Source organism: Tachysurus fulvidraco, chromosome 24, assembly GCF_022655615.1.
Source record: "Tachysurus fulvidraco isolate hzauxx_2018 chromosome 24, HZAU_PFXX_2.0, whole genome shotgun sequence".
NCBI classification, from domain to species: domain Eukaryota; kingdom Metazoa; phylum Chordata; class Actinopteri; order Siluriformes; family Bagridae; genus Tachysurus; species Tachysurus fulvidraco.
The window spans coordinates 15,197,960-15,213,773 of NC_062541.1; the positions used below are offsets into that span (position 1 = coordinate 15,197,960).

Consider the following 15,814-nt stretch of genomic DNA (forward strand, 5'->3'; position numbering starts at 1 on the left):
GGTAATGGTTTTTCCTCACTAGCTGTTGATTGAGAATTAAATTGAATTGGATTATACATAGGGAGGCATGGTGTCTTAGTGGTTAGCACGATCACCTCACACCTCCAGGGTCGGGGGTTCGATTCCCGCCTCCACCTTGTGTGTGTGGAGTTTGCATGTTCTCCCCGTGCCTCGGGGGTTTCCTCCGGGTACTCCGGTTTCCTTCCCCCGCTCCAAAGACATGCATGGTAGGTTGATTGGCATCTCTGGAAAATTGTCCGTAGTGTGTGATTGTGTGAGTGTATGAGAGTGTGTGTGTGCCCTGCGATGGGTTGGCACTCCGTCCAGGGTGTATCCTGCCTCGATGCCCGATGACACCTGAGATAGGCACAGCCTCCCCGTGACCCGAGAAGTTCGGATAAGCGGTAGAAAATGAACGAATGAATGGATTATACATATACAACTATATTGAAATATTTCACTTGTTTAAGGTTATGAATGAAGCCACATGTAGCACAGTCTGGGTACAGACTCTGCTGCTCTGCCAAGCATGTCTAAAAAGGATTAAAGGAATGTTAATTTAAGGGATGTTCCTACATTTCTGTGTCATATCTGTGGGTGTATTGTCTCATTATTTACAGACTAATTCTGAGACGTTGCAAGAGAATATAGCAGCAGCAGCATTAACTCCAGTATGCTTTAATAACAAAGGATAGCATCACTGTAATACATGCGGTTTGTTTTTTTGGTTATTTGCATTTATTTGTTCAGCAATTTTGCTTAGTATTTCTAAGCCGCATTTGTCACTGCATTATTAGCTATGTCCCATAGGGCATAAACAGTGAACTAAGCATTAATAACCTTGGTTACTTTCGTAACTCATATAAACTTTTTACAAGAACAATATATGGATATAAATATTTAGTAGGTCTACATTAATTACTGCCATTCTTTTGTTTTGTAGGTCAGATTTATGGCTCACAGCTCCTACAGATTTACAGGAAAGCTAGTGTATGTAGTAATGCTGCATTGTTACTAGGGTCTTTTTTCAGAAGCTCTGGCTTAGCTGAGCTTTCTGATATTTCAACATGGTGAGCATAGCAAAATACAAGAAATGCTTGTGTGTTGTACAGTAAGTGTACTTTAAGCTGATTTTTTAAATATATATTTGTCTGCTATGCATGAAGTTAGATGCTTAATGTGAACTAAACACTTTCAAAGGTGAGCTATGTCCTTCATCTACTAGTAAAATAAATAAAAACACTGGCTAAAGAATTCATTCATTCATTCATTCATTCATTCATTCATTCATTCATTTTCTTCCGCTTATCCAAACTTCTCGGGTCACGGGGAGCCTGTGTCTATCTTAGGCGTCATCGGGCATCGAGGCGGCTAAAGAATTGTTCCTTTTAAAAAGATAAAGCAGATCCTTAGAGTTTCTTTTTTATATCCAAAAATAGACCAAACAACTGCAAGCCTTTTATTAGCATCCAGTTTTCTATCAATTTTTTTTCAGTTCTCTTTAGATCGAGACCAAGTTCACAGTTATCATCAATATAAGCAAACTGTTCCTTTGTATGTTATTACAGATTCTGATTTGATTAGGGATATGCAGATCAGCCTCAGGGGTAAATCCAAGATGCTTAGAAGAAAAAAGACCATCTGCTCTTTCTGCATATCGTAACATATTTGAAGAGAGTAGAATACTGTAGAATACAACTATGGCAGAAACTTTGACTACCCCTTACCTTAACTGGATCATCTACTGAGTCAGCACCTTACATACTGTTAATGTATCTTCAAGCCACATCATTACCACAATGCTACTAGCACCACCATCATATTCTCCAATCATAGCAGAAGATAACTATTCTGGAGACAGACAATCTTACTAAAGGAAGACATACCTATTCCCAGAACAGATATTTACACCCATAGATGAACACATTAGCCCACCCTAATACCTATACTGTCTTCCATACTATTGCACCAACCCCAGGTGCATGCTGAAAAGAATCCTGGAGCAACAAACCAACAACCTCATAGTTCAGACTAATCTGGATTAAACTAATCTGAAAATAGTAAACTACTTAATTTCCTGGATGTAACAATAACCGAGAAGGTGGCATGGTTGAATAACCTTGCAGACAAAGAACTCAAATGGAGAGTGCCATACATAAGCACATACATTTCTGTTGGTCTGTAATATGCTTTAAATATATCCTATTATAGTCACTTCATAAAGACAAAATTCACATTTTGTGTTTTACAGAAAATCCATATCTAGACCTTAAAGGAAACAAGAGTAGTATGTCAGAATTTGATCAATATATGCTATGACATGCCTGAGAACATTGATTCTATATTTATGAATGACTGGAAGGGCTTTGACCAAACCATATAGGATTACAAGATATCTGTAGTAGCTACATTAGATGCTAAACATGGTTTTCAACTTGCCCCCTTCTCAACCTTTATGCAATTTTGAAATCAAGGACGGTGAATACACAGGCTGTTTCAGTTGTCCAAGTGCTGACTGGTCCAGGGGTATTAACATTTGACAGTCACTTGATTAACCCCCTAATCAATGTGGGTACAAAGGTCTCCTCTTTTCTTTTGATTTAAGTAAAATTCAGCAGATGTGGGCAAGTACAACCTGATACATTTCTGTTTTTATAAGGAATAGACTTGGAACTGAGTTAGTGTAGCGTCTGACAATGGATTAGTCGTGTAATAGGATTATATGTTCTAGAAATGCACATGCCTTGGCCTTGCTTAACACTGAGCAGTTTCTTGGATTTGATCAAAGTTAGGACTATAGAAGAATGCTTGATGCTAAAATGTTCTTATCAGAACATGAGAAATGTACATTTTCATTTATGGCAGATTCCCTTATTCACATCGATTTACAGACTTATTAGCAAAGAAGTAAGTCTTTAATGAAGATTCATTCCACAACCAGTGGAGATTCATTCCACCAGCTACCCGCCAGTGAATCTTGTTGCATGTCTTCCATCACAAAATCTTTACTTGAGAACGCATCTCTGAGTTTTGTGGTACTGTATATAGAGCAGTTGTTTGTGCAAGTTTTGCTGATCTAGGGAACGAAAACTCTTGGTAATGGCCACAAAAGCAGTTGTTGTGTAATGTAATGCATAGAAATCTCATGTATCTTTGAACTGTCCATGTGGCGGTCATCCTCAGCAAGAACAAGAGGCCAGTAGCTTTGTGGGACACAGAGCAGATGTGAAATCCCATCCTTTTAACCTAAAATGATCACTCCTCCAGGTAAGAAGCAAACAATTGCGGTGCTTGAACGAGGATAACTAGGATCATGTTATTGACTTGTTCTAAGATAGCTGAAAGGTCAAGAATCACTTTCACTAAGTGACTAATGTTCTCCCTCTCTCTCTCTCTCTCTCTCTCTCTCTCTCTCTCTCTCTCTCTCTCTCTCTCTCTCTCTCTCTCTCTCTCTCTCTCTCTCTCTGTGTCAAGCTCCACAGGCTACCCTGACCACTTCAACTCTCTGGACCAGCCTGATTTCTAGCTGGAGTCTCATCACTTGTAGATCGTTCTCTGCTGTTGAGGATGGACCACATGGACAGCCTGCAGGTACATGATATTACGGTGGATGGTAACCTTTCCTGGTTACACCATTGCAATTTTTGCAGTGTTGTATAAAGTACTAGAAAGCAATACTTGAGTAAAAGTACAAGTATCGTACTAGAAAAATATTTTGGTAGACGTGAAAGTCACCTTTTAGAATATTACTCAAGTAAAGGTCTTACAGTATCTGATATTTACTGTACTTAAGTATCAAAAGTCATTTTCTGATATTTAATGTACTTACGTATTTGAAGTAAAAGTAAAAAGTTAAATTTCAGTGATTTTCAGTAGGCATAAGAGACACTTCATCCGGTAGGAAGAATCTTTCATTCCAATGTACAGAAACATTATATATACGGGTGTATAACGTTATCTTCTTCTCCCTGTTCACCGCTATCGTCGGGTTCTACGTCAGGGGTGACCAACCTGCGGCTCCCGAGCCGCATGTGGCTCTTTGCCCGGTTTCATGGGGCTCTTACATTCATATTGAAGTTTGTATTTGAGTCTTTTTATTGTGCGTGTTCGCTTCGCTTGAGTGCAATACGGTATTTCGTCAAAAGCGCATGTGAGTGGGATGAAAATACCTCAAAGTTTCCCAGTAGGAGCAAGATCAGTTGAGTTAACAATTTGTGTCAAGATGATTCGCCAAACCTCCCGTAATGCAGTCACACACATTTCTGCTGATTTTATTTTGTAGTAACGAGTAACGAAGACGCTTAGTGGAAAATAACGGAGTTAAAATTATACATTTTATCTAGGAAATGTAGTGGAGTAAAAGTGAAAGTTGACATAAATTTAAATAGTGAAGTAAAGTACAGATACGTGACATTTCTACTTAAGTACAGTAACGAAGTATTTTTACTCTGTTACATTACAACACTGAATTTTTTACCATATTGTACGCAGTTATTTAAGGTGATTTTTATTTATAGTCACACTCTCTGGTGTCACCCAGAAGAGGATGGCTTCCCTTTTTTTAATCTGTTACCTCTCAAGGTTTCTTCCATATATCGTCTCAGGGAATTTTTCCTCACCTTCACATTTTCTCTGGCTTGATCATTAGTGATAAATTTAAATTTAAATTGTTACTATTTTACATCCGGAATTTATGTTTCTTTAAAGGTGCTTCGTGACAATGTCCATATTTAAAAGTGCCAAACAAATACATTTTAATTGAATTAAATTGGACTAGTGAATAGAGTAATGTCTAGCTCATAAAACAATGAGCAGATGCTCTGTGTGTAGGAGTGCAGATGAGGATAATTATGCTCTGCTCCTTTCCAATGTCTCTCTCAGTAGATTGGTAGTTCTGTTGTCTGGGGTCTGAGATGCCTCATAGCCATGTTGATGCTCACTGTCTGTGGCTATGGGGCTTCACAGCATGGCTTTCAACAGTGCCTATGCTCTGTGGCCTTGTGGTTGTGTGAAATGTGGGGGGTGTCATAACACTGGTCTTTAAAAGGACACGAGCAACAAAATGTGACAATCTTTTTGAAGCCCTACTGTTTTAGTGTTTTTATGGGTTTTTCCCTTTTCTTTTCTTTTCTTTTTTTTGCATTTTTGCGGTATCTGATTTTCTAAAGTGTATGAGAATGCTCAATGAGAAGGATATGTAATTAAAACAGACATGTCTCACTTTGAGGTAAACACAGTAAATCAAGCTGAAATGTATTATTTGGGCACTTAACACTCACAAAAACCTGTTTGATGTCCAGAAAAAAGTGTTGGACGACATCAGAGGACAGAATCATAAACAGCAGCATTGCTTATCTCAAGGATTAATTTTCCATGGTTACATTATGAACAACACTCCATTAACTTTAAAAGAGCTTAAAAAAAGCATAACAAATGAATGATTGGATATCTCATCCTTTAAAACAGTTTAAATGATTTCATTAAAGGAGACCACATGGAATCAACTAAAACAAGGACGTTATGTTATTAATGAAGTCAAATTTACAAATTAACATTGTGGCCTCGATTTCATGGCCGCAGTGTCGCATCGTGGGACAACAAAATAAAATGCTAAGTAAAGGGAGATGCTGTTAAATGGATGAGATACAGTTTGTTAGGAAAAACACTGTGAACAATATTTATATATATATATATATATATATATATATATATATATATATATATATATATATATATATATATATATATATATATATGTGTGTGTGTGTGTGTGTGTGTGTGTGTGTGTGTGTGTGTGTGTTCGTATTCGGTGTGAAAGCAAAAAGACATTGAGGGTGTTATGAGTGTTATCACCAGTTTCATAGTAGTTTAAGAATAATATCTGTCATTTGATGACTGTGTCAAAGGGCCTTTTACACCTGGTCACTTCATGTGTTTTCTCTGATCCGATAGCTATCTGATTTGTTAAAACTGTTCCATTTACATTAGGCCACATGAATGTCAATCCGATCTTTCTACTCCCGCCCAAAATGCAAATATATTTGACCTAATTTCTGGGGTAATTGAAATGGAACATGCTTTGGTGTATGCGGTTTTCAGAATGCAATCAAAAAGAAGAGGAAAAAACGTATTACAACGGTTATGCTACAAAAAACAGCATTTACTGTTTGCTTCCTTTTTCGCTGGCGGCAGCAGTGCATTTTAAGACCCAACGACACACCTGGGTGAAAGATCACCTGCGAGTGACGTACTTCCGTTTGGGAGGAGTATAGCGCTGACGTGTGTGGCTTGAACAACCACATGCATTTACACCCGTCCAGTTTTATCTGAAATCTGTCCCAGACCACCTCCTGAAGGGGTTTGAACTATCTGATTTATATCAGTCTCAAAAACGTTTCGGAGGACATTTACACCTGGTCTTTTTACGTTCCGATAGCTATCTGATCACAGAAAACGCATGAAGTGACTAGGTGTAAATAGCCCCAAAGGTGAGAAAAATGGTACATGTAAGATACGCATGTCAAATATATTTAATTATGATAATAACATAATTATGATGATATATAGGATTAGTAAAAAGATGTCCTCACAACAGAGGAACCCACATTTGAAACCTGACTGATTCTGAAGTTTGGAAGAGTTTGGCTTGATTTGCCTTCCAACTTGGTCTTTAGTTTAATTTGACACAGTCTAATAGAGAAACTGCTTCAGGGTAAATGATGAAAGAGACAAAACTGTTTGGCAACCAAATATGTAACTTAAAGTAACTTTGTATAGAAAATGAAAAGGAAAAATATGATTATTGATTCACTGGAAAGATAAAAAAAACATATAATGTGAACTGCTATGAGTCACCTTGACATCCCACAATAGTAATTCAGAGTCACAGCTCAGTCCAGAGTGTAGAGACAGAAAATGATGGCAAATTTGTACACAGATATTATACACCTACTCATGTACTTTAATGTCTGTCACATCTAAGCTAGGCACAAAAGAAGTCCAGCTACACTGAACTGATACCCAGTCAGGGAAGAGAGAGACGGAGGAAGAGTGGAACCTAACAAGAGGATGGAGAGAGTCTGATGTTATACTATATGGTACTAAGATGAAAAACAAATGATCAGGAATGATAGCTAATGCAAAATCAATCCTTAAAATTGAATTCTATATTATTCTGCTTTATTCTACGAAGACCATAATGGCTGAAACCATGCATAGGCATGTTATTAAACTTGAACTATGACTGAATAGCCATGAGATATTAAATACTTCAATTAATTAATTTTCTGAGTACCTCCGATTTCTTCAACAATAATATTAATAAGTCGAAATTTTTAAATCTTACATCCATCATCATAAACAACACTGATGTTTCTTTTCATTTGATTATTTATCACAGTATGAAATACACTGATTTTATTTGTTATACATTTTTAAAAGCATCTTTTCTTTTTTACAAGATACATTTGGCAAAGATTCAGAGAGGTTGTCTGTCTAATTTATTCATGTATCTGTCTATCTATTTGTCTCAGGGATCTCTGGCCCTCTGTTCCATCCCGCTAATGGCAATTCAATTTCAAAACCAAAGCTTTGTTTTTTCATGAGTGAGCCTGTGATTTGCTGAATGTGTTTCCACAATGTGAAACTGCCCTTACCATATTAAAGGGCTAAATAGGGATGAGAAACTATTTATTTTAATTGGCAACCAATTTCCCAGCTTTAATTGAATCATTTTCAGTGAATATCAAACCCCCTTAAGCTTTGCAGTTTAATTTTTCTGTAATAAAGCCCCATTATTAAGGTCTGACTGGAAAGCAAGATAAAGGAAAAATAGAGGCGCAGTGCTGCCACGGGAAATTAACTGCTTTTCTGTTAATGCACTATCTGGGCAGTGTGATCAAGCACAAAGTTTTAGATGCAAACAGGTAAAAAGAATACAAAATTTAAAAAAATGAATGAACCATGAATTAAACTAGGCAAAGTATCATCACTGATATCACTGACAAAGCAGGAGCAGGACGTTTAAAGGGCTGGGTCTGATTATTTAAGGATGTGAGTAACAGGTATGCTGTTCTTGGTTGTTACTTTTATTTTACCAGGAAAAGCATGTTGAGATTAAAATCTCTTTTTCCAGAGCATCCTGGTGAAAATATGCTGCAGCACAGTAAATGCAGGTTGATCAAATAGCAGCCATACAGAATGCAAAACCACAAACATCATACAATTGAATCAAATTAGAATCTAATAAAATAATGTATAATGAGAAGAGGATCAATAGCAGTACATAACTGAATCATGTAAAGCATGTACAGCTAAATGCTTCCCTTACCAAACATTTTAAAATCACTTTAAAAGTGTCCAAAGAGATCAGGCCTCTTACTGTAACAAATGCCTTCTTTTTTCCCAGTTCAGTGTGGACCAACAGAACAGATACTAAGAAAAATTCTTGCGATCATGTTTTCTAAAGTCTGAAGATATGAAGGAAGCAACCCCAGGATAACCAGTTGTTTTAACCAGTGTAGCCTGGTGTGGGATGTTGTAGCCTGGTGTGGGATGTTGTAGCCTGGTGTGGGATGTTGTAGCCTGGTGTGGGATGTTGTAGCCTAGTGTGGGATGTTGTAGCCTGGTGTGGGATGTTATAGCCTAGTGTGGGATGTTGTAGCCTGGTGGGGGATGTTGTAGCCTAGTGTGGGATGTTGTAGCCTGGTGGGGGATGTTGTAGCCTGGTGGGGGATGTTGTAGCCTAGTGTGGGATGTTGTAGCCTAATGTAGGATGTGGAAGCCTAGTGTGGGATGTTGTAGCCTAGTGTGGGATGTTGTAGCCTAGTGTGGGATGTGGAAGCCTAGTGTGGGATGTGGTAGCCTAGTGTGGGATGTTGTAGCCTAGTGTGGGATGTTGAAGCCTAGTGTGGGATGTGGTAGCCTAGTGTGGGATGTTGTAGTCTAGTGTGGGATGTTGTAGCCTGGTGTGGGATGTTGTAGCCTAGTGTGGGATGTGGTAGCCTAGTGTGGGATGTTGTAGCCTAGTGTGGGATGTTGTAGCCTAATGTTTGATGTTGTAGCCTAGTGTGGGATGTGGAAGCCTAGTCTGGGATGTTGTAGCCTAGTGTGGGATGTTGTAGCCTAATGTTTGATGTTGTAGCCTAGTGTGGGATGTTGTAGCCTAATGTTTGATGTTGTAGCCTAGTGTGGGATGTGGAAGCCTGTGGGATGTTGTAGCCTAATGTAGGATGTTGTAGCCTAGAGGTAAAGGTGTTGGACTACTGATAGGAGTTCGAATCCCAGGTCCACCAAGCAGCAACTGTTTCACTCTTGCCAAGAAGAAGAAAGCGCAGCATAGGCTGTGACGGGCCAGCGGAGGTAAAGGATGAGTAATGTGTGGACTAACATGTGTTTCTCCCTCTTCTCTATTACAGAGCAACCTCTGGACACAAAGGACGGCGCGCTGTAAGCCTGTCTCAAGCTGCCAGCCTCCTGGGTTTTGCCTCAACCCTGCACTGCATTTGGGCACCTGCACCACTTCATGCACTCCATGCATCCGCCCCACTGTTTCATCGCACCGTAAAACCTTCACTTAACAAAGATTCTTCTTTAAATTTTTCGCTCACTAAAACACACTGTGATTAAATTTGCACCAAAGTCCACAATCCCTGACCTCTTCCGTGTTGTGTTCATCCCTCTCGCAGGCTGAGTCGTGACAAAGGTTAGAGATTGTTTGAAGGTGTGTGTGGGAGTTGACCTGACACTCATTAGGGATCTAAATCCATTTCTGGACCAGGAACCAGATTTCTTTTGCTGCTCTATAACATTATGCATTGTTAAAACTGTTAAATAAATACATGTGAATGAAACATCTACTATGTATGACCTACTGTGGTGTTAATGATGTAGCTGGGAATAATGCAGTGTAACAACCTATTTTCACAGGTAATGCATCAAAAGGTTTGTTGGCTAATTATACAGTGTGTGTTATATTTTTTCTTATAAATGTTTGTGCATGTGTGTGCGTGTGTGTGTGTGTGTGTGTGTGTGTGTGTGTGTGTGTGTGTGTGTGTGTGTGTGTGTGTGTGTGTGTGTGTGGTTTAAGGGTTGGACATATTAGACATTACATATCTGATGAGTGCAACTCATCACTGACAGACAAACAAGATATATGATAGCTGAAATCTATTATATTGAGTTCCAGGTTCTTACTGATACTGATGTGCTACGTGCGCATCTGCTGGGATTGTGTAAATCTCCTTGTTTGCTCCAGGCTAAAATGTGTTCCAGTGTGATTACTTTTCTCAATAGTGTCACAGTAGGAACATTTTTATTATTATAGTAGTAGTATATGTTATTAATATTATTAGTATTATTATAGAGGCAAGGGGTTTCCTGGTGGTTCAGTTGCAGGCTCCTGTGCTTTCACCGATTGGGCCGATTCCGTCGATTCCCCATCGCTGGGCAGGGAACCGACTTAGCCACTAAAGGGTTAACACTCAGTGCAGTTCCCAAACCCAGATAAAATGGGAGTGTTGAGTCAGGAAGGGCATCCTGTGTAAAACGTCTTCCAAAATAAAAATATCCGAATCAGAGTCTCCGCTGTGGCGACCCTGAACAGGGACCACACAAAGGACAACAGCAGCATTATTACAGAGGTGCAAGGTGCATAGTTCTCGATAAGTAGTTTGTTATTACATAAGTCAAGCACATAAAAAAGATATAGTGTATATTGTTTTCCTCAGATGCAGCTATAACAAACAATAAGATGGATAAAATGAAGGTCTGCAGCTCCACTGTGCCTTTCACAGACCTGTTCCCATGTATACATTGTGGCAGAGATATATTGTTGTGTTATTAACTGTGTGCTTGACTTTTTCTTTGATAACCGAAAAGGAAATAAAGGTTAAGCAATCCTTCTTTTAGATATTTTCTTCATCTTGATTTCTGGCATTGTTTAAGGTTAAAACAAGTCTTTTGCATAATGAATTAATGATGCATGCTGAATACCGTTCTGTTATTGTTTCTACAAATTCCATGGGCTTATTTTATATTGTACTTATTTTATCTTAGAATATATTTCCAGAGCGTATATATATGTAAATATATACATATATAAATATATAAAGTTTGCATTAAATAATTAAACATTAAATAGTCTCAAGCTTTCACAGAAGTGCGAATTATGGTAAAAGTGAAGGAGTACCTATCTACTGCATCGCTCTGTGTGTGTGTGTGTGTGTGTGTGTGTGTGTGTGTGTGTGTGTGTGTGTGTGTGTGTGTGTGTGTGTGTGTGTGAGAGAGAGAGAGAGAGAGAGAGAGAGAGAGAGAGAATAATTCATACACTTATCTTGTGTACTAGATCTGGTTTTCTTCTTCTTTTCTGCCACCTAGATGAAAAATAAACCATCAAACTTGCATCAAGCTTGAAAAACACCATTCTGCTGAATGTGGCATTTCTTTCAACGGGTGGCAGAAAGTTTTGTTCAAAAGATGAACAAATGCCAAGTTAAAGCCCAGACTATGCAATGTGCTAAACTGTATTATTATTCTATAATCTTGGGTTTTGGAGTTGTTTTTGTTCTTGAATTTCATGATCTATTTCAATGAAAGGTAATTTTATTTACATACGCACAGGAGTGTAGGAGTTGAAAAAGTGTCCAAAAGTGTCCATCATCAGCAGTTTTCTGATGATCATTAATGGTTTTTTTAATGTTTGGTTGCACCACGTCTGATTTGGTGATTTCATCTGTGTTAAAATTAAAATTTTGCATGTTACACATTATTCTGGCAGTGATTCCTTACCTACAGACTGTATAAACATATTCATTTTCTGCTTAGCTTTAACTAAAATCTATATTTATGTCAGGATTTCTGCTTGGACATTCTTTGCCGGAACATAAGGGGGCGTTCCGGAAATGTGTTTTGTGTCACGTGTATCATCATACTCACCTGGTCGTAATTGGACAAATTATCATGTGTATTTATTTCCTCCGCGTTGTAGCGGAGTCCTTGGCTTTGGTGTCTTGATTCATGGTTTTGGTGTTTCTAGTTATCGAGATTAAAAACATTCGAGAATCGGAATGCAGAAATGAATCGATTTGGTGTTGGTGAAGATCAAGTGAAAAATGAGGGAATAAAGGATGAAGGATAAATATCCAGGAATATTGAAAACTTTTTATTCTAGAGAATCATTTATACTTTATTGCATATATTGTACTTTTGTATTAATTGTTAAGCATGGCTTGATGGAGGCTGTACAAAGTGTAAAATGACCTTGTTAGATGGGGTATCCAATGATAATGTGTGAGTGTGTGTTCACCCCATCTAGGGTTTCCACACCTTGTACCCTGAAACTCCTGGGATAGACTCAGACTCTCAGTGACACTTTATAGGATATAAGAGCTATAAAAATGGATAGATGGATATTCTACATCCCTAATGGCATACATATTTCACATTTTCTTAAATGTCTTCATGAACATCCTCGAGCATTCTGCACCCTGAGCCCTGACTGTGACTCATCCCCTCTGAACACCGACTGAACCCCAGACCTCCTCACTCTTACACCATCACTGTCTGATCTCACTAATGCTCTTGTAGATGAATGAACACAAATCCCCATAGCCACGCTCCAACATCTAGTGGAAAGACTTCACAAAACAGAAGAGTGGAGCTTATTATAACAGGAAAGAATCTGAAATGGGATGTTCAACAAACACACATGAGTGTAATTGGTTATGTGATTTGGCCATAAAGTGTATGTCCTCAATAAAACACTGTAAACAGAGAAGTACATTTTTGAGGAGGTTGACGTCTCGGTAAGAATCCATTTGAGCTGCACATAATAATAAACCCTGAGAAGTTTCACTTCTGTTGGTCTGATTAGATTAAGGTTAAACATCTGCTTTAAGGCTGACACAGCCAAATTCTTAGGTTCGGGTGCTTATCGGCTGCTCGTTGGTATGTTTTATAATCTTTTATGTCTTGCTTTCTGCTTTCACCAGAGTGGCTTGCCCTGAGACTGAAGCTATAATCAGACAGTACAATGGTGCCACAGAGATAATGACACCACCATTGTCGTTGTCGATGGAGATGTTGTGCTCCATTTGCAAAGCTTTCTGATGATTCCATTACTTATAAAACTGCCTATGTCCTGATTTAGTAGCTAAGGAAAAGCTTCTCAACAGGCCCTGTTTGTATCGTATTCCTTTTTCCCTTTAATTCGGTCTTGGCCAATTCCCACTTACCAGCCGTCTTTCTCCATCACATTAAGGATGGCGAATTCTAACACATGCTTCCTCCGAGGCACTCCCAGGCCTCTGTCACCTTAGTTAATGGGTTAATGTTCATGAGTCCATTATCAGGAGACTTTTGGACAACAATGTTGTGCATGACAGGGCATGCAAGGAGAACGTCAAAGTAAAAAATCATGAACAAGCCAGATGGGTATTAGAAAAAAAGTTTTGTGGATGGAGAAGACGAAAATAGAACTTACATGGTGGTGAAAGTACCATGTAGAATAGAAGCCCATTTTTGTAACTTACATGTTACAGCACAGTGAAAAGCTTTCGTCACATATCACAACTTTGGGGTCAGCCATGATTCAGCGACCCTTGAGCAAATGGTAGTTTGGCAGTGCTGGGACCTTGATTGTTGAACCTTGATTCTACAATCAACAGCACAGAGCTTTAATCACTCGAGCCACCACTGCCCCTTTGGGCATGTTTTGAAACATCTGGGGGAGAAGGACATGCCATTACTGATACAACATTCATTCATTTATTTTCTACCGCTTATCCGAACTTCTCGGGTCACGGGGAGCCTGTGCCTATCTCAGGCGTCATCGGGCATCGATGCAGGATACACCCTGGACGGAGTGCCAACCCATCGCAGGGCACACACACACTCTCATTAACTCACATACTCACACACTAGGGACAATTTTCCAGAGATGCCAATCAACCTACCATGCATGTCTTTGGACCGGGGGAGGAAACCGGAGTACCCGGAGGAAATAATTTTTAATTGTGTTTTCTTTGTTTACTTTTCCAAGGGTTCAAAAACTTTTAAACATGACTGTCTTACACTCTATCTAAACTTGATTAAACAGTTCCAAAGAGCTTAAGATATGGTGCAATTTATGGGAGCTCACTACAGAAGTCTCTCCATAATTAATACTCTCCATAATCATTATTCCAGAAATAACCACGAAATCCACGATATAATAAGGACAGCTTTCCGTTTTCTTCACTTCATTGATTTTTTTCTTTTAAATTATTTCTCATTCTCATTTTCCATAGCTGACAGTAAGAGTTATCCATAAGTAACACTGAGCCTTAGTTAGGTAGACTTTACTTTAAGAAGCAGCCAATATAATAAATAAACTGAAACAAATGTTGTTTGGATTATTCGTGCCAACACAGAATAACCTTGGTATATTCAAATTCCTATATAACTGGCTGTGACAGATGAGTCATATATATTGAAATCTTGATCATAACCCATGGTGATTTTTTTTTTTCATTTGGAAAGGAGCTACACACCTATACAAGTTGATAAATATATTACAATATCCATTATTTTATTTAAATATGAACCCATTGCTGCTCTTTACTAACTAAAAATGTTATTTCTATTCGATTGCCCCTCACTGCTTGTCTTCAGGTACATTAACGTAAGGTAAGGTACTTTATTGTCCTTGTATATGGGGATATGGTGGCCTAGTGGTTAAAGTGCTGGACTACCAAGCAGAAGGTGGTGAGTTTAATTCCCATGTCCACCAGGCTGCCACTGCTGGTCCCCTGAGCAAGGCCCTTAACCCTCAATTGCTCAGTTGTATAAAATAAGATAAAAATGTATGTCACTGTGGATAAGGGTGTCTGCTATGTAATGTAAATGTATACATTTTATATAATGTGTACATACATGTACGATACATTCGTTCATGATTGTTTAGAAATTCTGTAGCTTTTGTACAATGCTAGTAGCTAACACCAGCTTCCTATCTGCTGCTCTTCCACATCTTACTACCAATTACCATGGGCTATTTAGCCTTCTGAATTTCTCTGCTAGTGTATTGCTAGTCACAAATATTTGCTCTGCTAGTCTTAGTCCAAGATTACCTCACCCACTTACGTAAGCCTTCCAGGCCTACTAATCTCACATAAGAAAAGCAACAGGGGTTAACTGTATGTTTGGGTCAGACCATGCACTTCATAGCATATGTTTATTTTTTGTGTTAGGGTGAAGGGGAAAAAAAAGGAGATCTCAACACCAGTTCATGTAGAGAACACAGAGAACAAAATATATTACGTTTGTGCTCTTTGCATTAAAAATACCCAACTAAATTATCTGTCTTTAAGTCTAGTGTAGATGTTTGCTATTTAATTGGCAGTTGAATTATTGTTAATATGAACAATGCAATACTTTTTAAAATTCAATAGTAAATAATGTGAAAATCTTAAATATAGAGGAAAATAAATAAATAAATAAACAAACAAACAAACTTTTATTTTGACATTTGTAAAATGAAGATATGGGAGACATTGCATCTCAGCTAACAGCACCAGATATAACAGTATATGTGATTTTTATTGATAAGTTTTTATTAGTAAATATGAATAATAGGCATTGGATATTTTCATATTTGTAGCATGTTTGTCAGACAAGAACAGTCCTCAATTGGCTCTATTGGTATTTGTGAGGAAATCTGTACAGACTGGCCAATCGTGCAAATAATAAAAGAACCATATGCATCAAACAATACATGACATATGCATGATTATTGCAGCATATCTCAATGCATATATCCAGGCTCTGTGTTAGGAAA

General features: G+C 38.2%; 1 long non-coding RNA gene across 1 annotated transcript in view; it reads left to right on the forward strand.

The window, feature by feature from the left end:
* LOC113660375 overlaps positions 1-11,841 on the forward strand; it is a 32,008-nt gene extending 20,167 nt beyond the window's left edge. The window contains exons 2-3 of the long non-coding RNA XR_003444792.2: positions 3,475-3,591; positions 9,417-11,841. This is a non-coding gene — a long non-coding RNA (uncharacterized LOC113660375). The remainder of the gene's footprint in view (positions 1-3,474; positions 3,592-9,416) is intronic.
* Positions 11,842-15,814: the final 3,973 nt, after the last annotated feature.